The 20,864-nt window shown below is 38.7% G+C and overlaps 1 long non-coding RNA gene across 2 annotated transcripts in view; it reads right to left on the bottom strand.

Moving 5' to 3' along the window:
* Nucleotides 1–20,864, bottom strand: part of LOC139042259 (uncharacterized) — a 41,174-nt gene that overhangs the window by 17,542 nt on the left and 2,768 nt on the right. The window contains exons 2-4 of one of the 2 annotated variants that reach the window (XR_011498771.1): nucleotides 11,152–11,206; nucleotides 5,421–5,490; nucleotides 2,379–4,503 (exon numbers count right to left, since the gene is read on the bottom strand). The exons of the other annotated variant lie outside the window; for it this stretch is intronic. This is a non-coding gene — a long non-coding RNA (uncharacterized lncRNA). Of the gene's footprint in view, nucleotides 1–2,378; nucleotides 4,504–5,420; nucleotides 5,491–11,151; nucleotides 11,207–20,864 lie in introns of those variants that run through there. 2 annotated transcript variants of the gene reach the window in all.

Raw genomic sequence — 20,864 nt, 5'->3', positions numbered from 1 at the left:
TTCTCCCCAAATCGCCCCGGTACATAGTTGTATAGTTTAGTTGTGGACCTTCTAGTTGTGGCATGTGGGACGCTGCCTCAGCGTGGCCTGACGAGCTGCGCCATGTCCGTGCCCAGGATCCGAACCAGCGAAACCCTGGGTCACCACAGCGGAGCGCGAGAACTTAACCACTTGGCTATGGGGCCAGCCCCTGAATCTGCATGTTTAACCAGCGCTCGCAGGTGATTCTGAGGCACAAGAGGCTTGGGAACGACCTGTCTAGTTGTCAGGACTGTTCATATAGATGAGCATAGAGTTTTTTTAGTTATTAAAGGAACATTAGACATAGCATAAATCCTCTTATTTTTTCCTTTTGATTATAGAAAAGTTATATATAACCACAGTCTACTTCCATGAAAAAACATACAGAAACCAAAAAAGGACAGGCTAAGTAACAAGTGAGAGAAAAAATAAGCTTACTAATCCTACATCTTAGTGTCTCCTTGACCCCCTCATTTCCCAAAGGAGAAACCAGATCTACAGAAGTTAATGATTCTTCTCAAAGTCACACAAGTAGTTTGTGACCGAGCTGGGCCTAGGAATCTAGTCCCTCTGTCGCCACTCCTGCAAACCCACAGGACTGTACAAGCTTAGAGAAAAGTCTTGTGGGAAAGAGACCACACTGGTCACAGGGTTAGCTCTAGAGGCTGAGATTACTGACATGGATTTTCATTTACACCCATCTGGATTGTTTGAGTTTGTCCCAGTTATAAGCAACACAGAAGACTAGGCTGCCTGAAAATCGCGTGCTTCAAACACTTTACGATGCGGTATTGCATATTGTAAACAGCCCTGTCAACACAGACCTGAGCTTGCGTCAGAGAAAGAGAAGTGCTCCAGTGCCAAGAATAAAAGGTGTGCTGAAAACAAGGCGGTTTTGCCTGACGCCACAGCTGCCCGGATGTCGGCCTGAGACAGGAGATGAAGCTTCTGGCCCCACAAGGTGCAGAAGAATGAGAGAGCCCTTGCCTTCTGTGAGCCGGGCCTGGAGGGCGGAACCACCCAGGAAGAGAACAAGGGAAGCTGCTGCTTCTGCGGAGGCTCAGCAAAGGAAAAGTCTCCCTGAGACCTTGCAACCTGTGATTCATTCACATAGCAATTGTCGTTTATTCAATAGAATTAGAAACTAATAGCAAATGTATAATTTTTTTAAAAATCCTCTATGTTTGGAAATTTAGTAACACAGTACTAAGTAAGCCCTGGTTTTAAGAGGAAATAAGGAAAATTAGTAAATGCTTATAACTAAAGGATAATGAAAACACTACATGTTAAAATGTGTGGGACAGCTAAAGAAGTATTTTTAGGTCAAATTATAACCTTAAATATGTTTAATAGGAAATAAAAAAGGTTAAGAATTACAAGCTAACTGTTTAACTCAAGAGTTTGGGAAAAGAGCAATAGAACAGACACAAAGAGGAATCATGAAAGGAAACAAAAATAAGGATGGAAATCACTGAAAGAGAAGAGGAAAAACACCGAGAGAGATGAATAAAATCAGCAGCTGGTTTGTGAAGATTAGTAAGCAAGGTGTTTGAAGGGAAAGAGCCAGAAAATGCAGATACACGAAGTACATAATGAAAAAGGGAAATAACTACAGACACTTTAAAAAAACGTGAAAGGTTGTTATGATTGAATATATACCAAAGAATTTGAAATCCTACCTGAATCAGATAAATTCCTAGAAAATGTAATGTGTAAAGACTGGCACAAAGAGAATTTTAAAAATTAAATAGACCACTAAGTACACAAGATTTTAAATGGAATTAACAAACCATCCCTCTGGAAACGTCACTCACACAAACACACACACGCACTGTGGGGGTCAGCCTCTGAATGGCTCCCGGTGACCTCTGTCTCCTGGGGTCCATGCCCTCTGTACTCTTCTGCCCTTGTGTGTGGGCTGCACTTGGTAATGCTCTCGTAATGAATAGAACATGACGAGGTGATTGGCCATCACTTGGTGTTCAGGTTACAGGACGACCGTTGGGTCCCCTTGCTCTCTCCCTGTCCTTGTATCTCTCTTGGGCCGGCTCTGGGGGAAGCACCATGCTGTGTGGTGAGAATCCGTGTGGAGAGGCTCACAGGCAAGGACTGATGCCTCTGACCAGCAGATAGCAAGGGCCTCCAGCTAGTGAACAGACATGTGACTGAGCTTGGAAGCAGATTGGCCCACAGGAGAGCCCTGACTGCCACGCTGACTGCCACTTCATGAGAAACCCTAAGTGAGAGACACCCAGCTAAAGCCGTGCCCACAAAAACTGTGAGCTAAGAAGTGTTTGTTGTTTTAAGTCACAAAGTTCTGGGGTGGTTTGTTACATGGCAAGAAGTAACTGATACATACACATAAAACACCCGATTGATTTTACTGGAGAATTCAACCAACTTTCAATGCGTATGCGATTCCTATCTTATAAAAGTCATTTCAAAAAATAAAGAGGGAAACTGCCCAGTTCATTTGTGAGGTTGGTACCATTATTTCATTATGATCGTGATGATGGTGACGACAACACTTAATGCAGACGTGCACACATCTAAGTGCACATTAGATGAGTGACGACAAATGCCTGCTCCTGTGGACCAGCACACCAATCAAGGCAGAACAGGCCCATTAGCCCAAGAGTTTGCCCGTGCCTCCTCTACTCACTCTCCTTTTCATAGGCAGTCACTATTCTGAAGTCTATCACCATAGGTTATTTTTGGCTGTTCTTCAAATGGAATCATTTAGACGTGTACTCTTTCGTGCCTGCCTTATTTTACTCAGTATATGTTTAGGACTGAGCCGTGTGCTCCCCTCTCCCATATTAATGCCAACTTCCTTCTGCTTCTCAGACCCATCTCTACTTACAAAGCCAAAGTGCCGTATTCAAACAAGATCAGATATTCTACCCAATTGAAAACTGATTAAAATTTGTCTTTTAACTACAGATTAATGACTATATTAAAGATGTACAGTCGAGATAATCTGGTACCACAAAATCAGGCTGAGGGGCAGCTAATTATTAGAGCAGAAGGTTATAATTTTCTATGTTTCTGTAGAACATAACACAATGATGAAATAAAGTAGGCTGCATGAATAAGGCTGCTGGGCAAATCATACTAAGTCATTTTGTCTTTGGTATATATTTAAAATAGCTTATCTATATAGAGACTTTAATCTGAGAATTATTATATGAATATGTATACCCACTTGTAGATTTTTCTTTCTTTTTTTATAACTAGAATTTTTTTTTTCTGCTGAGGAAGAGTTGCCCTGAGCTAACATCTGTTGCCAATCTTCCTCTTTTTTGTATGTGAGCCACTGCCACAGCATGGCCACTGACAAGTGGTGTAGGTCTGCACCCGGGAACCAAACCCAGGCCACTGAAGTGGAACATGATAAATTTAACCACTAGGCCACCGGGGCAGGCCTGGGTTTTATTTTTCTTAATAGATCATTGCGGCTGGGGGAACCACTGATCATTGTAGAAATGTAATTAATTAATAATCAGTAATCTTACCTTATCTTAAAATAATCATGCCAAGGATGGCAAATTCTAGGCACTGAGGCCACAACTCCTCCCCTTCCATACAGGAGACAGACGTCAATAATCCGTCACACCACTCTGAGCCAGGGCTGCCTGAGAAGCCTTCTCAACCAGTGAGCTGTCATGCACGGTAGGAAGACAGCGCTTCTCAACCAGCTACTCCAAGCAGCTGCCATCCATTTGCTGGAGTTGGCACAAGAGTGGAAATGTATTGAACAATGATTCAAATTATTTCTTAAAGAACATGCTATTCATAATAATGTGTGGAGGTGCAGAATGCTACTTTATTAAAATATTATAGTGTAAGACTATAGAAGAAAAAGCAGGGTTTTTGGAGTCTAAGAGCCCTGGGCATGAATCCCAGCTCTGTATTTAATTTACCCTGGGGCTTTAGCAAACCGCATCTCTTCTTCAAAAGAGGAACGATTATTGATATTTTACTGAGCTTTGTAAAAAATAAAAATAATTTTTTAAAGTGCTGGGCACATAACAAGTGTTCATTAAGTGCTGCCCATTCTTCTTACCACAGTGGACAGAGCACAGGTGCTGAACCAAGCAGACCTAAATTCAAATCCTGCCTCTGCTCCTTTAGTGTGACTCCAGAGAAGTTTTTTACTCTCTCTTAGTCTGTTTCCTCATAGGCAAAAATGGATAACAGTAACTGCATTGATGGGTTGTTTTCTAAGAATCAGTGTTAATATATGGAAATTGCCTAGAAATAGTTAAAACTTGACCAGCGATGACTTTTACTTTTCTTTTAACATCCCTGTTGCTTTAGTCTTCCCTTCTCCTTCCCAAAAAACCACGGAAAAGAATTGAGAGAATATGTGCCAAACTTGAGGAAGTGAGGGCGAGGCGCAGGGAGCAGAGCTTGGACCGCTTGCGTTATCTGCAGTGGGTCTTTCTGTACAGTGCGACTTTCCTGGCTCTTGATTTATACCTGAAATTAAAAAGCAATATAATAGAGAGCGGCTTCAGCATCAGGGCAGAGAGAGCTCCTCCCTTAGCCTCTCCCCACTAAGATACAAAGAAAAGGACACTCATAAGCCAACAGAGGACATCCACACAACACAACAGACGTCCTGAGAGACCCACGCAACCATGTGTCTGAAGGTGGAGGTGCCCCACCGGGCCGCAGTGCAAGGAGGTCAGGGGATCTCCTCTCCCTCCCAGACTGCAGCGACCTAGGGTGTGGGTCTGCACCCGGCTCTGGGAGGAGAGGGGGAAAGGGCAGCCCTCCCGACGGACGCCGTCACTCTCGGAGCTGCCCGCGAGCCCCTGGGAATGCTCCAGACCAAGGAGGCTGAGCGATCGCGGGGGCGTCTTCACCAGCCAAGCAGCGCAGGGGCAGACGGCGGGTGCAGAGCAGGAGCGGCCCTGGGATCACACACGTGAAAGGAAGCGCCCCTCCGCCTGCCTGGCGCGCGAGCTCGGCCAGTGGGCCAGCGCGAGGGACCCCGCCAAGGCACCTGTGTGCCTACGTGCGCAAAGTGGCGGCGGCCGGCGCGCAAACACAGACAGGCCCTGTCAGCACAGCTTCCGAAGGACAGGAACAGCTGCCAGGGATCCAGCGGGCTCAGAATACACAGCTCCTGCCCCCCACCCCTCTGGAAGAAGAACATTCCAGTTGGGGGCAGCAGATGGAATCTGCTACCACATACTATGAATATGCCACGGCACAAATCCACCCCGTCAAAGAATATGAAAACTACAGCCTCTCAACACTGACCCTATGCAGACCACAGGATGCTGCTACCAAAACCTTGGCAACTCCTTCCTCTGAAATCTGTATATCACTTCAACACACTGATGCTCTTGCCAGAAAGGCTTCCATGCTATGCCTGCTTCCTCCCATACCTCTGTTTCACATAGAAGTCTCCTGCAGGTTCATCTGAAGGTATAGTCTGAGTCCATCCCTGTATTATCGCTGCAAGGGAGGATAAGAAATTGAGTTCCAGCTTCTATCTGGGAGAGACAGCGCTCATATAACATGGGTATTCTAAAGATGCTGAGTGGGCACAATATGAAAAAATTATACTAAAATATATCATATATGATTAAGAGTAATTTTATACCTTTATTTTAAATATTTGCCACTTACTTTTTTTGTCTTATTGCGTTAACCAGAAGTATCAAGCAATGTTTAATAATTCTTGTGAGAGAAGGCATTATTCTGCAATTCAGGGCATATTTACTGAGTGTCAGCTATGTGCCAAGCACTGTTTTGGACTAGGGATCATCAGTGACCCAAATAGGAAAAAATCCCTACCACCATGAAACTTTTCATGAGGGGCTGAGGGGGATTATAAGTAAAATAAATGAGTAAATTATATATCCCTGTATATTAAAAGGAAAAGAGGTTATAGAAAATAATAAAGCAGGAATGCTAGAGTGGGATGGAACATGTGCAGTTCTAGAAAGGATGGCTGGTGTTGGCCTTGCTGAGAGAGTGACATTTGAGCAGACTTGAAGGAGACGAGCGGTGAGCCAGGGGAACATCTGGAAGAACATTCCAGACAGAAAGAAGAGTCAATTCAAAGGCCCCAAGGCAAGAGTGTGTTTAATGAACTGCAAGAAGGCCAGTGTGGTTGGAGCGGAGTATGGAACGGAGAAAGTTGTAGGAGGAAAGTTGCCAAAGAGGTAAGAGAGCCCAGCACATGAAGGACCAGATCCTCCGTGTGCAGAAGCGCATAGAGCATTATAAGAATATGGCTTTTACTCGGAGTGAAATGTGTAGCCATTGAAATTTCTTTCCTTCTGTCTTGCATGGGCCACTCGGACTGCTGTGTTGAGACTAGACTGTGAGAAGGAAAAAGTGGAAGCAAGGAGATCATTTTGGAGGTTGTTGCAAATATCTAGGCCTGCTGTGTTGGCGGCTTGAACTTGAACCGGGGTGACAGTAGTGGGGGTAGTCAGAAATGGTCAGATTCTAAGTAAGCGCAAGGATGACAAGACCTGCAGAAGATTGGATCTGAGGGTATGAGAGAAAGGGAGGCGTCAAGGGTGACCCTAAGGCATTTAGCGAGAGCAGCTGGATGGATGGAGTTGCCATTAACTGAGATGGGAAGACCATGGGAAGAACAGCTTTGGAAAGAGGGAAAGATCAGGAGTCTAGTTTTGAACATGTTATGTGAGAGACATGTTATGTGTGAGACATGTTACATGTGTTGAACATGTTACATGTTACGTGTCTATATGAGGCATCCAAGTAGAGATGTCCAGAGGCAGATGGAAATATGAGTTAGAGTTTGAGGGGTGGGGTCTAGGCTAGAGATATAAATGTGGCACTAAGAACATATTGATGGAATTTAAAGCTATGAGACTACACAGACTATCAAATAAATGTACAGAAGAGAGTAGAAAATAGGTCAAGGGCTGAGCCCAAATGAGACTCTAACGTTAAGAATGTCAGGGAGAAATGAAGGGGCCAGCAAAGAAGACAGAGAAGGAAAGGGCAGTGAGCGGTCATGCAAGGTAGGAAGACAGCACTTCCTGGGAGCCAAGTGAAGAAAATGTTTCTTTATTTTAATTATAATGGCTTTCGTAATTCACCCTTTGATAGGATGCTTATTCTTGGTTTTTGATAATCTATATTACTTTTATATATTTTTCTTCTGTTCCTGTTTTACTTAGAGTTTTTATTTGAAATAGCCACTGAATTTTATAAAGTGCCTTTTTAGAATATGTCAATATGGTTTGTTTCCTATAGTTTATTGATGAAATAATTTTCATGTTGATAATGTCCTAATATTAGCATTCTGGAATAAACCTTTCCTCGTCATAATTTTTAAATTATTTTAATAAGCGATTACATTTGTTTGTCTAATGTTTTATTTATAATTTTTGTACCTACATCCTTAAGTCAATTTGCTATGGTTTTTTATTTTCACTTTTTATTCGATTTTGATATTAAGTTAATTTTTAGCTTTTAAAATGAATTGGGAGCTTCCTTTTTTATGAACTGAAATAATCTGAACAATGTTGGAATTATTATTGCAAAGCCAAGTGAGTCAGGTGCCTCCAATTTTGGGGGGGATTATTTGTTTTTATGTCTTCTTGAGTCAATTTCATTAATTTATATCTTCCTATAAAATCTTCCATTTCCTCTAGGCTTCTATTTATATTGCCAGAGAGTAGTATATAACAGTTTCTCTTATCTTATTTGTATCTGTGGGCATATCTTTTCTCTTTCTTAATGTAGATATGTTTGTATTTGCTTTTTCTCTTTTTTCACCAATCGGTCTTTATTGGAGTTATCTACTTATACAGGTAATAGAGATTTTAATTCTATTGTCCCTTCTACTATTTTTGTTTTCTTTATTTTTAATTATTTTAAGCTTTTATCTTTTTAATTGCCTATACCTGTTGTCTTAATGTTTATTTTCAGGTTTTTCCCCGATTTTCTCAAGAGGCATACTTATTTTAAGGATTCCTTTATAAAGCAGCAGATATAAATCTGAGTCCACAACTCAGGCATGTAAGAAATATAACTATTTTTTAAAGGAGTCAATTTAATTTCTTTATACTGTTCCTATCCCTACCATGACAGCAGAAGCTTAGTCTCTGTTAATTTGGGGTCTTTCTTTTCCCTGAGCTGTCTAGATTCTGAAAGTCTTAGAGTTGGTGAGCACGTGGCTCTCAGTGGAATCTTGCCTTGCAGGCATCATGGGTGTAGATTCCAGATTGACTGTCACTACATCTCAGCATGTTGGAGACAATGAATTCAGGTCTCAAACCATGTGAGGGCTAGTTTGCTGTTATAAATTACCAGGAGAAAATTTTTTTCTTTCAAAGAGTACCAAGATCAAGACCAGCCAGTTCCTTGTTCTTCCCTACTGCATAATAGGTTTATTCCTTCTTTGCCTTTAGGCCGAGGACATGGCCTTTTGGGGTCCCTGGGACCTCTTTATGCAGCCCTTTAGTACTTCTGGTCTCAGGGAGGCTCGGGGCTTCTTCTGCTCTTGGTAGCACTTAAATGGTCCTTTAAGATTTCCAAGGAGAAGTGACATCATCAAAATGGTAGAATAGGAGTTTTCTATCATCTTCCTTCCCAAAGAACACCGATTTTAACAATCACCCATGGATGAAAGTGCCTTTGTGGAAGTCTGGGAGTTGAGCAGAGAAGTTCCAGCACAGCATTGGAGCAAAAAACACCTGAGATTGGATTCATTAAAGAGGGTAAGAGCAGTAGTTTCACTTTGCCTGTGCCACCTGTCCCCAAGGCAGCACAGGTTAGTGCCAAGAGAGACACCGTTTTTCCCATAAGGGAATATGAGAGCGTGTGAATGAGCACGCAGCTTCCCCAGCCGTGTGGGATGTTGCCCACTTCTTTCTTGTCCCATTGAGAATGTTGAGGTGTGTTGCACAACTGGGGATATGGAAGGGCTGGGAGAGCAGAAGCCGGGGCTCTTGGAGAGCATCAAAAGGATCCAAATTCTACTAACAGCTTCTCAGACTCCATCAGGATGCTTCCGTCAGGAGGCCTGCTCGTGGGGTGCTGGGGATGCCTTGCCTGTGGATCCCAAATGGCACATAGACACCCCCAGTGCTCTATGTGCCTCACCCCCACATACCTCACCCTGTTTACACTCCTAAGAGTGGTGAGTGCAAGTCTTTGCAGATGGCTAGTGAGTAGGAGCAGAAAGCCAGAACAATTCTGTGGGATTGTGAGAAAGCACACAAAATTGAGCATTCATAACTGTCCTAGGGAAAGCAAATGGTAGGGTGTTGGCACCTGGCCTGGATTTGTGGGATTGAGAGAAGGCGTACAATCTTAAGAATTTGCCCCCAAAATGGAACAAGAAGTGTGGATCAGGCACATCCATAGAAAAGACCTGAGAAAGCCTCAGAATCCCCAGCAGGGCTGACAGACGGTATTTCTCTCCTGAAACCAGTCAGTTAGAGGGGGAGGTGACTGCTTCTTCAAATGCCAAGACAGCAACGGAAGACTTCAGGGAACATGAAAATCAAGGAAAGATGACAGCACTAAAGGAACACAATTTTCCAGTAAGCAAACCCAAAGAAATGGAGATCTGTGATTTGTCCAATAAAGAATTCAAAATAATTGTTTTAAGGAAGCTCAGTGAGCTACAAGAAAACACAGAAAGACAACTCAACAAAATCAGGGAAACAATACACAAACAAAATGAGAAATTTAACGTAAAGAAGAACCAAAAAGAAATTCTGGAGCTGAAGAATGCAATAAATAAAATGAAAAATGCAATAGATAAGCGTCAGCAGAGGACTTGATAAGCAGGAGAAAGAATCTGTGAAGTTGAAGATACATCATTTGAAATGATCTAGTCAGAGAACCCCAAAAAATGAATGAGAAATAGTGAAGAAAGTCTGTGTGAATTATAGGACACATGAAAAGAAACAACTTACAAATGGTTGGAGTCCCAGAAGTAGCAGAGAGGGAGAAAGGGGCAGAAAGCTTATTTAAAGAAATAATAGCTGAGAACTTCCCAAATCTGGGGAGAGATTTGGACATCCAAATTCATGAAGCTCGTAAGTCCCCAAAAAGTTTCAACCCCTAAAAATCTTCTCCAAGACACATTATATAAAACTATCTAAAACCAAAGATAGAGAAAGAATTTTAAAAGCAGCAAGAGAAAAAAATGCCTCATGTACAAGGGAATCCCATAAGACTATCAGTGGATTTCTCAGCAGAAGCCTTGCAGCTCAGCAGAGAGTGAGTAATATACTCAAAGCGCTGAAAGAGAAAAAATCCTGCCAACTAAGAGTGCTTTACCACCCGGCAATGTTGTCCTTCAGAAACTAAGTAAAGACTCCCAGGTAAACAAAAGCTGAAGGAGCTCGTCCACTAGATCTGCCTTGAAAAAAATTATAACAGCAGTTCTTCAAGTTGAAATAAAAGGATCCTAATTAATAACATGAAAACATATGAAAATATAAAACACACTGGTAAAAGTAAGTATATGGTCAAATCAGAATAGTCCAATTCTGTGATATGATGATAAGTTACTTAACTCGAGCATAAAGGTTAAAGGACAACAGTATTAAAAATAACTGCAGCTACAATAATTTGTTAATGGACGCACAATATAAAAAGATGTAAATTGTAACATCAAAAACATAAAAAGGAGAGAGGGGGTGGTAAAAGGGTAGAGTTTTGTAGGTGACCAAAGTTGAATTGTTGTTAGCTTAAAATAGATTGTTATAAGATGCTTCAACATCTTTTCTGTGTTTGTGTGAGTGTGGTGAAGACTGGCCCTGAGATAACATCTGTGCCCATCTTCCTCTATTTTGTATGTGGGATGTTGCCACAGCATGGCTTGGTGAGTGGTGCCTTGGTCCACCCCTGGGATTCAAGCCTTCGAACCCTGGGCTGCCAAAGCGGAGCATGCAAACTTCACCACTATGCCAGGGGGGCTTGCACCTTCAACATCTTTTGAACAAAAGCAGAAAGTAAAAACTTATTGTGAATACATAACAAATAAAGAGAAAGGAATCAAAATATACCAGTATGTAAAATCATCAATTCACAAAGCAAGACAGCAAAAGAGGGAGAAAGGAACTACAAAACAACCAGAAAACAATTAATAGGATGGTATTAGTAAGTCCTTACCTGTCAATAATTACTTTAAATGGATTTACTTCTCCAATCAAAATGCATAGAGTGGCTGTGTGGATAAAAGACAAGACTTAATTACATGTTGCCTATAAGAGACTCACTTTGGCTTTAAGGATAAACATGGGCTCAAAGTGAAGGGATGGGAAAATATGTTCCATGAAATTGGAGACCAAAAGAGAGCAGGGGTAGCTATAGTTACATCAGACAAAATAGACTTTAACTCAAAAGCTGTAAGATGAGACAAAGAAGGTTATTATATAATGATAAAGACGTCCATTAGTCAAGAGGATATAACAATTGTGAATATATATGCACTCAACATCAGAGCTCCTAAATATATTAAGCAAATACTAACAGATCTGAAGGGACAAATAGATAGCAATACAATAATAGTAGGGGTCTTCAATACCCCACTTTCAACAATGGATAGATCATCCAGACAGAAAATCAATAAGGAAACATTGGACTTAAACTATACATTAAACCAAATGGACATAAGAGACATATACACAACATTCCATCTGACAGAAGCAGAATTCACATTCTTCTCAAATGCACATGGAACATTCTTCCGGTTAGATCATATCTTAGGATACAAAACAAGTCTTAGTAAATTTAAGAAAATTGAAATCATATCAAGTATTTTTTCCAACCACAATGCTGTAAAACTAGAAATCAGTAACAGGAGGAAAACTGGAAAATTCACAAATATGTAGAAATTAAACAACACATTCCTGAACAACCAATGGGTCAAAGAAGAAAAAAAAAAAAATCTTGAGGGCCAGCCCAGTGGCATAGTGGTTAAGTTCACACTCTCTGCTTTGGTGGCGTGGGATTTGCAGGTTTGGATCCTGGGCGTGGACCCAGCACCACTTGCCAAGCTATGCTGTGGCTGTATCCCACGTAAAATAGAGGAAGATTGGCACAGATGTTAGCTCAATGCCAATCTTCCTCGCAAAAAATAAATTAAAAAAATATCTTGAAACAAACAAAATGGAAACGCAACACACCAGAACTTATGGGATTCAACAAAAGCAGTTCTGAGAGTGAAGTTTATAGCCATAAATGCCTACATTAAGAAAAAAGAAAAACCTCAAATAAACACCTAACTCTACAACTCAAGGAACTAGAGAGAGAAGAACAAACTAAGCCCAAAGAGCAGAAGAAAAGAAATTACAAGGATAGGAGCAGAAATAAACAAAACAGAGACTGGAAAAAACAATAGAAAAGATCAATGAAAACAAGAGCTGGTTTTTTGAAAAGATAAACATAATTGACAAACATTTAGATAGACTAAAAAAAAAAGACAAATAAAATCAGAAATGAAAGAGGAGACATTACAACTGATACCACAGAAATACAAAACATAAGAGACTACTATGAGCAATTATACACTGACAAATTGGATAACTTAGAGGAAATGGATAAAGTCCTAGAAACATACAACCCACCAAGACCGAATCCAGAAGAAATAGAAAATCTGAATAGAGCAATAATGAGCAAGGAGATTGAATCTGTATCAAAAGCCTCCCAGCAAAGAAAAGCTCAGGACCAGGTGGTTTCCCTGGTGAATTCTACCAGACATTTAAGGAAGTAATGCCAATCCTTCTCAAATTCTTCCAAAAAAATCACAGAGGAGGGAACACTCCCAAACTGATTTTACAAAGCCAACATTATCATGAAAACAAAACTAGATAAGGACCCTACAAGAAAAGAAACATATAAATATCCCTGATAAATTTAGATTAAAAAATTCTCAACAAAACACTAGCAAACTGAATTCACAGCGCTTAAAAGGGTCATACACCATGATCAAGTGGGATTTATACCTGGGATGCAAGGATGATTCAACATATACAAATCAATAAATGTGATACACCACATTAATAGAATGAAAGATAAAAATTGTACGATCATCTCAATAGATGCAGAAAAAGCATTTGACAGAATCCAACATCATTTTATGATTTGAAAAAAAAACCTCTCAACAAATTGGAAGTAGAAGGAACATAACTCAGTATAAAAAAGGCAACATATGAAAAGCCCACAGCTAACATCATCCTCAACAGTGAAAGCTTGGAAGCTTTTCCTCTAAGATCAGGAACAAGACAAAGTTGTCTACTCTCACCACTCCTATTCAGCTTAGCGTTGTAAGTGGCCAGAGCAATTAGACAAGAAAAAGAAATAAACAGCATCCAAGTTGAAAAGGAAGAAGTAAAATTGTCTCTGTTGCAGAAGCTATGATCTTATATATAGAAAATCATAAAGATTCCACCAAAAAACTATTAGAACTAATAAATGAATTCAGTAATGTTTCACAATACAAAATCAACATATAAAATCAGTCATTTTTCTATACACTAACAATGAACTATCTGAAATAGAAATCAAGGAAGAAATCCCATTTATAATAGGATGAAAAACAATAAAAAACTGAGGAATAAATCCAACCAAGGAGATGAAACATCTGTACACTGAAAACTATAAGACACTGATGAAAGAAGTTGAAAAAGACACAAATAAATGGGAAATGTTAGGGAAATTGAACAGTCACATGCAAAAGAATGAAAACGGACCCCTATCTTACACCATGCACAAAAACTAACTGGAAATAAATTAAAGACTTAAATATAAGACCTTAGACAATAAATTTCCTAGGTGAAAACATACAGAAAAAGCTACTTGACATTGGTCTTGGCAATAATTTTCTGGATATACCAAAAGCAAAAGTGACAAAATTAAAAATCAACACGTGGGACTACATTAAACTAGGAAGCACAGCAAAGGAAACCATCAAAAACTGAAAAGACAACATATGGAACTGGAAAAAATGTTTGTAGACAATGTTTCTGATATCCAAAATATATAAGAAACTCATACACCTCAATAGCAAAAAACTCCAAATCATCTAATTAAAAAGTGGGTAAAGGACTTGAATAGACATTTTCCCAAAAAAGTCATACAAATGGCCAACACATACATGAAAAGTTGCTTCGCATCACTAATTATGAGAGAAATGCAAATTAAATCCACAATAAGATATCCCTCTTAGAAGGGCTGTCATCTAAAACACAAGAGATGACAAGTGATGGCGAGGTTGTGGAAAAAAGGGAACTTTTGTGTCCTGTTGGTGGGAATATAAATTGGTGCAGCCACTATGGAAAACAGTATGGAGATTCCTCCAGAAATTAAAAATAGAACTACCATATGAGCCAGCAATCCCACTACTGGGTATATAAAAATGGTAAATGAAAATTTACTGAGCCATAAAAAAGAAGAAAATCCGGGGGCTGGCCCCATGGCCAAGTGGTTAAGTTTGCACGCTCCAGCTTTGGTGGCCCAGGGTTTCACCAGTTTGGATCCTGGGCGTGGACATGGCACCGCTCATTGGGTGATGCTGAGGCAGTGTCCCACATGCCACAACTAGAAGGACCCACAACTAAAAATATACAACTATGTACTGGGGAGCTTTGGGGAGAAGAAGGAAAAATAAAATCTTTTAAAAAATAAATGAAATAAATAAAAATAAAAATAAGAAAATCCCGCCATTTGTGACAACAGGGATGGAACTTGAGGACATCATGCTAAGTGAGGTAAGCCAGACATTGAAAGACAAACATTGTATGATCTCATTTATATGCGGAATTTTAAAAAGCTAAACTCATAGAAACAGAGAGTAGACTGGTAGCTGACAGTGGGAGGCAGGGGGTGAAATGGGTGAAGGTGGCCAAAAGGTACAAATTTCCACATACAAGGTGATAAATCTAGAGAGTTAATGTACAGCTCAACAGTATTATAACTGTATATAACTAACATGGTTATCAATACTGTATAGTATACTTGAAAGTTGCTAAGAGAGTAAATCTTAAATGTTTTCACACAAAAGATAATGATGTGAGGAAGTGTGGATGTGTTAACTAATTGGATTGTGGTAATCACTTCACAATACATATGTGTATCAAGTCATCACATTGTGCCCCTTAAACTTATGTAATATTATACGTCGATTATGTCTCAATAAAGCTGGGGGAAGAAAAGATCTCTGGAATTCAGCATCCCTTTCAAGGCTCCAATGTCCACTTTGCTGTAGGCCTCTGTGAAGCCCTTACTTTCCACTCTGAGATTCATATATGTATAGTGTAGAGTGTGTGTGTGTGTGTGTGTGTGTGTGTGTGTGTGTGTGAAGAGAGAGAGAGAGAGGAAGATTGGACCCAAGCTAACATCTGTGACAACCTTCCTCTATTTTATGTGGGACGCTGCCACAGCATGGCTTGAGGAGCAGTGCGAGGTCCACGCCCGGGCTCCAAACCTGCAAACCCCAGGCTGCCAAAGAGGAGTGAGTAAACTTAACCACTATGCCACTGGGCCAACCTCTAAAATTATATTTTTAGTTGTTTTCATCAGGAGAGTTTTCTGGGAATCCAGTCTATCATAATGCCAGACATAGAAATCTTACCAACCTTTATAGTTTTTTCTGTCTCTTGTAAACAGTAGACGGCTGGGTAATGGTTCTTTCTCTCCAAATCTGAGCCTCCATGTTTTAGTGGAAAAATTTACCTCATTTGCATTTTTTGGTGAAACTAGCTTAGTTTGTTTATATTTCATGGTTATAACTTATAACTTGTGATTGTTTCCTCTCGTCCCTTTTCTTTACTTTTAGTAGCTTGAACCGGTTTCTTTTTTATTCCTTTCTATTCCTTGCCAACTATAAGTGCTATCGTATTTCTCCATCCCCTGTTGGCTATATTATCATCTGAACCTATGTTTAAATCTATGGTTAAACCGAAAACCTACTACTATTCTAAAAACTAATAAAGAATATTAGCTATGCTTCCCCACTGAGATAGCTCACTTATCTATTGTCCCATTTTCCTCACCCCTAAGAGAAGACCTTTGCGTGCTCTTATTCTGAGCTCCCAACTCTCTCTGCTGTACTCTCCCCACCCGCTGCCCTCTTCCCAGGATTTTCGGAGAATTTTATTAGTTGAAAACCCCCTTTTTGTTTGTTTATCTGTGTTTTTAATCAAAGTTCATAATTTACATTAGGTTCACTCTTGGTGTTGTACACTTTCTGGGTTTTAATGGATATATAGTGATGTGTATCCGTTATAGTATCATGCAGAATAGTTTCACTGTCCTAAAAATCCTCTGTGCTCTGCCTGTTCACCACTCCCTTCCCACTACCTCCTGGAAACCACTGAACTTCTCACAGTTTAGTCTTTTCCAGAATGTTATATAGCTGGAATTATATAGTATGCACACTTCTCAGATTGGCTTCTTTTACTTAGAAATACGGATTTAACTTTCCTCCGTGTCTTTTCATGGCTGGATAGCTCATTTCTTTTTAGTGTCGAATCATTCTATTGTCTGGATGAACCATAGTTTATTCATTCACCCAAAGGATATCTTGATGGTTTCCAAGTTTTGGCAATTATGAACAAAGCTGCTATGAACATTCATGTGCAGGTTTTTGCATGAACATAAATTTTCAATTCATTTGAGTACGTACCAAGGAGAACAATTGCTGGATCATATGGTCAGAGAATGTTTAATTTTGTAAGAAAGAGCCAAACTGTCTTTTAAAGTGACTGTACCATTTTGCCTTCCCACCAGAAATGAGTGAGAGTTCCTATTGCTCCACATCCTCGCCAGCATTTAATGTCAGTGTTCTGGATTTTGTCTCTTCTGATAGGGGTGTAGCAGTATCTCATTGTTGCTTTAATTTGCAATTCCCTAACGAGATATGACATGGAGCATCATTTCACATGCTTATGTGCTATCTGTATATCTTCTTTGGTGAGGTATCTGTTCAGGTCTTTGGCCCATTTTTTAATCAAGTTGTTGAGTTTTAAGAGTTCTTTGTATGTTCTGGATAACGGTCCTTTATCAGATATATCTTTAGCAAATATTTTCTCCCATTTTTCTCATTCTTTTGACAGTGCTTTTCACAGAACAGAAGTTTTAATTTCAGTGAAGTTAAGCTTATCAGTTATTTATCTCATGGATTGCGCCTTTGGTGTTGTATCTAAAAAGTCATTGACATACTCAAGGTCATGTAGAGTTTCTCCTATGTTATCATCTAGGCATTTTATAGTTTTGCATTTTACATTTAGGTCTATGATCCATTTTGAGTTAATATTTGTGGAAGAAGTAAGATCTGTATTTAGATTTATTTATTTTTTTGAAAAGATTTTATTTTTTCTTTTTCTCTCCAAAGATCCCTGGTACATAGTTGTGTATTTTTAGTTGTGGGTCCTTCTAGTTGTGGCATGTGGGATGCTGCCTCAGTATGGCTTGATCAGTGATGCCACGTCCACGACCAGGATTTGAACCAGTGAAACCCTGGGCCACTGAAGTGGAGCGTGTGAACTTAACCTCTCAGCCATGGGGCCGGCCCCTAGGTTTATTTTTTTCTATGTGGATGTCTAGTTGTTCCAGCACCATTTGTTGAAGAGACTATCTTTTTTCTATTGTATTCCCTGTGATCCTTTGTCAAAAATCAATTAACTATACTTATGTGGGCTTATTTCTGGCCTCTCTAGTCTGTTCCATTGATCTATTGTCTACTCTTTCACTAATACCACACTGTCTTGATTACTGTAGCTTTGTGTAAGTCTTGAAATCAGGTAGTATCAGTCTTCCAACTTTGTCTCCTCCTTCATTACTATGCTGGATATTCTGGGTATTTTGCCTCTCCATATAAACTCTAGAATCAGCTTGATGATATCCATAAAATAAATTGCTGAGAATTTTTATTGGGATTGCATTGAATCTGTAGATCATGTTGGGAGCACTGACATCTTGACAATATTAAATCTACCCACAAATGGAATATCTCTCCCTTCATTTAGATCTTCTTTGATATCTTCATCAGAGTCTTACTCATATAAATCTTATACATATTTTGTTAGATTTAAACTTAAGTATTTCATTCTTTTGGATGCTAATGTAAATGGTAGTTTGTTTTTAATTTTAAATTCTACTTGTTCCTTGCTAGTATATAGGAAAGTGATTGACTCTTGTATATTAACCCTGTATCCTACAACCTTGGTCTAATCCCTTATTAGTTCCAGGAAGTTTTTTGTTGATTCTTTTGGATTTTCCACATAGACAATCATTTCATCTGTGAACAAAGACAGTTTTATTTCTTCCTTTCTAATATGTATACTCTTCATTTCTTTTTCGTGTATTATTGCATTAGCTAGGACTTCTAGTACAGTGTTGAAAAGTAGAGATGAGACATCCTTGCCTTGTTCCTCATCTTAGCAGGAAATTTGGATTCTCACCATTGAAGTACAATGTTAGCTGTAGGTTTTTTGTAGATGTTCTTTATCATGTTGTGGAAGTTTCCCCTCTGTCCTAGTTTGCTGAGAGTTTTTATCACGAGCCACTGTTAGATTTTGTCAAATGCTTTTTCTGCATCCATTGATATAATTATGTCATTTTTCTTCTTCTTTCTGTTGATGTGATGGATTACATTAATTGATTTTCTAATGTAGAACCATCCTTGCATACCTGGGATAAATACCACTTGGTTGTGGTGTATAATTCTTTGTATATATTGTTGCATTCTAATGTTTTGCTGAGAAATTTTGCATCTATGTTCATGAAAGATATTGTCTGGTTTTGGTATTAAGGTAATACTGGCCTCAGAATGAGTTAGAAATTATTCCTTCTGGTTCTATCTTCTGAAAAAAACTGTAAAGAATTGGTATAATTTCTTCTTTAAATGTTTGGTAGAATTCACCAGTAAACTTATTTGGATTGGTGCTTTCTGTTCTGGAAGGTTATTAATTATTGATTGTTTCTTTAACAGATATAGTCCATCAGATTGTCTATTTCTTCTTGTGTTAGTTTTTATCAGATTGTGTATATCAAGGAATTGGTTTGTTTTATCTAGGTTGTTTTCTTTTATCATCTTTTTATTGTTCATGAGATCTGTAGCAATGTCCTCTCTTTCGTTTCTGGTATAGTAATTTGTGTCTTCTCTCTTTTTCTTAGATAGCCTGGTTAGAGGCTTATCAATTTTATTCATCTCTTCAAAGAACCAGCTTTAGGTCTTGTTGATTTTTCTCTATTGATTTCTTGTTTTCAATTTCATTGATTTCTGCTCTAATTTTTAGTATTTCTTTTCTTCTTCTTACTTTGTATGTAATTTGTTCTTTTTCTAGTTCTCAGGGGAAAGTTTAGATGATTGATTTTAGATCTTTATTCTGTTCTAATGTATGCATTCAATCATAAATAATCCCCTAAATGCTGCTTTTGCTGCATCCCATACATTTTGATAAGTTGTATTTTTATTTTTATTTAGTTCAAAGTATTTTTAAATTTCTCTTAAAATTTCTTCTTTGACCCATGTGTTATTTAAAAGTGTGTTGTTTAATCTACAAGTATTTTGGGATTTTCCAACTATCTTTCTATTATGGATTTCTAGTTTAGTTCCATTGTGAACTGAGAGCATATATTGTATGATTTCTCTTCTTTCTAATGTGTCAATGTATGTTTTATGGCACAGATATGGTCTACCTGGTTGAACGTTCCATGTAGGCTTGAGAAGAATGTATATTCTGCTATTGTTGGATGAAGTAGTCAATAGACATCGATTTTATCCAGTTGATAGCTAGTGCTATTGGGTTCAACTACGTCCTTACTGATTTTCTCCTTGCTGAATCTGTCCATTTCTGATAGTGGGATACTGATGTCTTCAACTGTAATGGTAGGTTCATCTATTTCTCTTTGCATTTGTATCAGTTTTTGACTCAGATACCTAGCTCTGTTTCTAGGTGCATGTACTTTAAGCATTGTTACGTATTCTTGGAGAATTGACCCATTTATCATTATATAATGCCACTCTTAACTCTGATGATTTCCCTTGCTGTGAAGTCTACTCTGTCTAAAATTAATATAGCTACTCTAGGTTTCTTTTGATTAGTGTTAGAATGGTATATTTTTCTCCATTCACTTTCTTTTAATGTATATGTGTCTTTTTATTTACAGTGGGTTTCTTGTGGACAACATATAGCTGTGTCTTATTTTTTGATGCATTCTGACAATCTTTCTTTTAATTGCTGCTTTTAGGCCACTTACATTATTAATTATTGATATAGTTGGATTAATATCTACTGTATGTGATATGGTTTTCTATTATTTCTTGCCCTTGTTTCTTTGTTCCTATGTTTGTCCTCCACTCTTTTTCTCCCTTTTGTGGTTTTAACTGAGCATTTTATATAATTCCATTTTCTCTCCTTTCTGAGTATATCTATTATATTTCTTTTTTCACTGTTTTTTAGTGGTTGTCCTAAAGTTTGCAAGTCCACTTTCAAAAACACTATGCTGCTTCAGAGGTAGTACAAGCACCTTATAAAAAAATATTTCTAATTTCTCCTTCTCATTCCTTGTATCATTGCTGTCATTTATTTCACTTATATAAGCATATGTAATCCAATACATTGTTTCTATTATTATTTTGAACAAACTCTTATCTATTAGATCAAAAGGTTTTTATTTTACCCTCACTCATTCCTCCCCCAATCCTCCTTTTTTTAATGTATATCTGAGTTTCTGACCTATAGCATTTTCCCCCTCTATGAAAAACTTCTTTTTGATGCATCCTGCCAGTCAGGTCTCCCGAGCATAGATTTCCTTAATTTTTGTTTGTCTGACAAAGTCTTTATTTCTCCTTTGCTTTTGAAGGATAATTTCACAGG

This window comes from Equus asinus, chromosome 27 (genome assembly GCF_041296235.1).
Source record: "Equus asinus isolate D_3611 breed Donkey chromosome 27, EquAss-T2T_v2, whole genome shotgun sequence".
Lineage (NCBI taxonomy): Eukaryota > Metazoa > Chordata > Mammalia > Perissodactyla > Equidae > Equus > Equus asinus.
The sequence above is the reverse complement of the archived record's forward strand: the minus strand, read 5'-3'. Positions and strand labels throughout refer to the sequence as shown.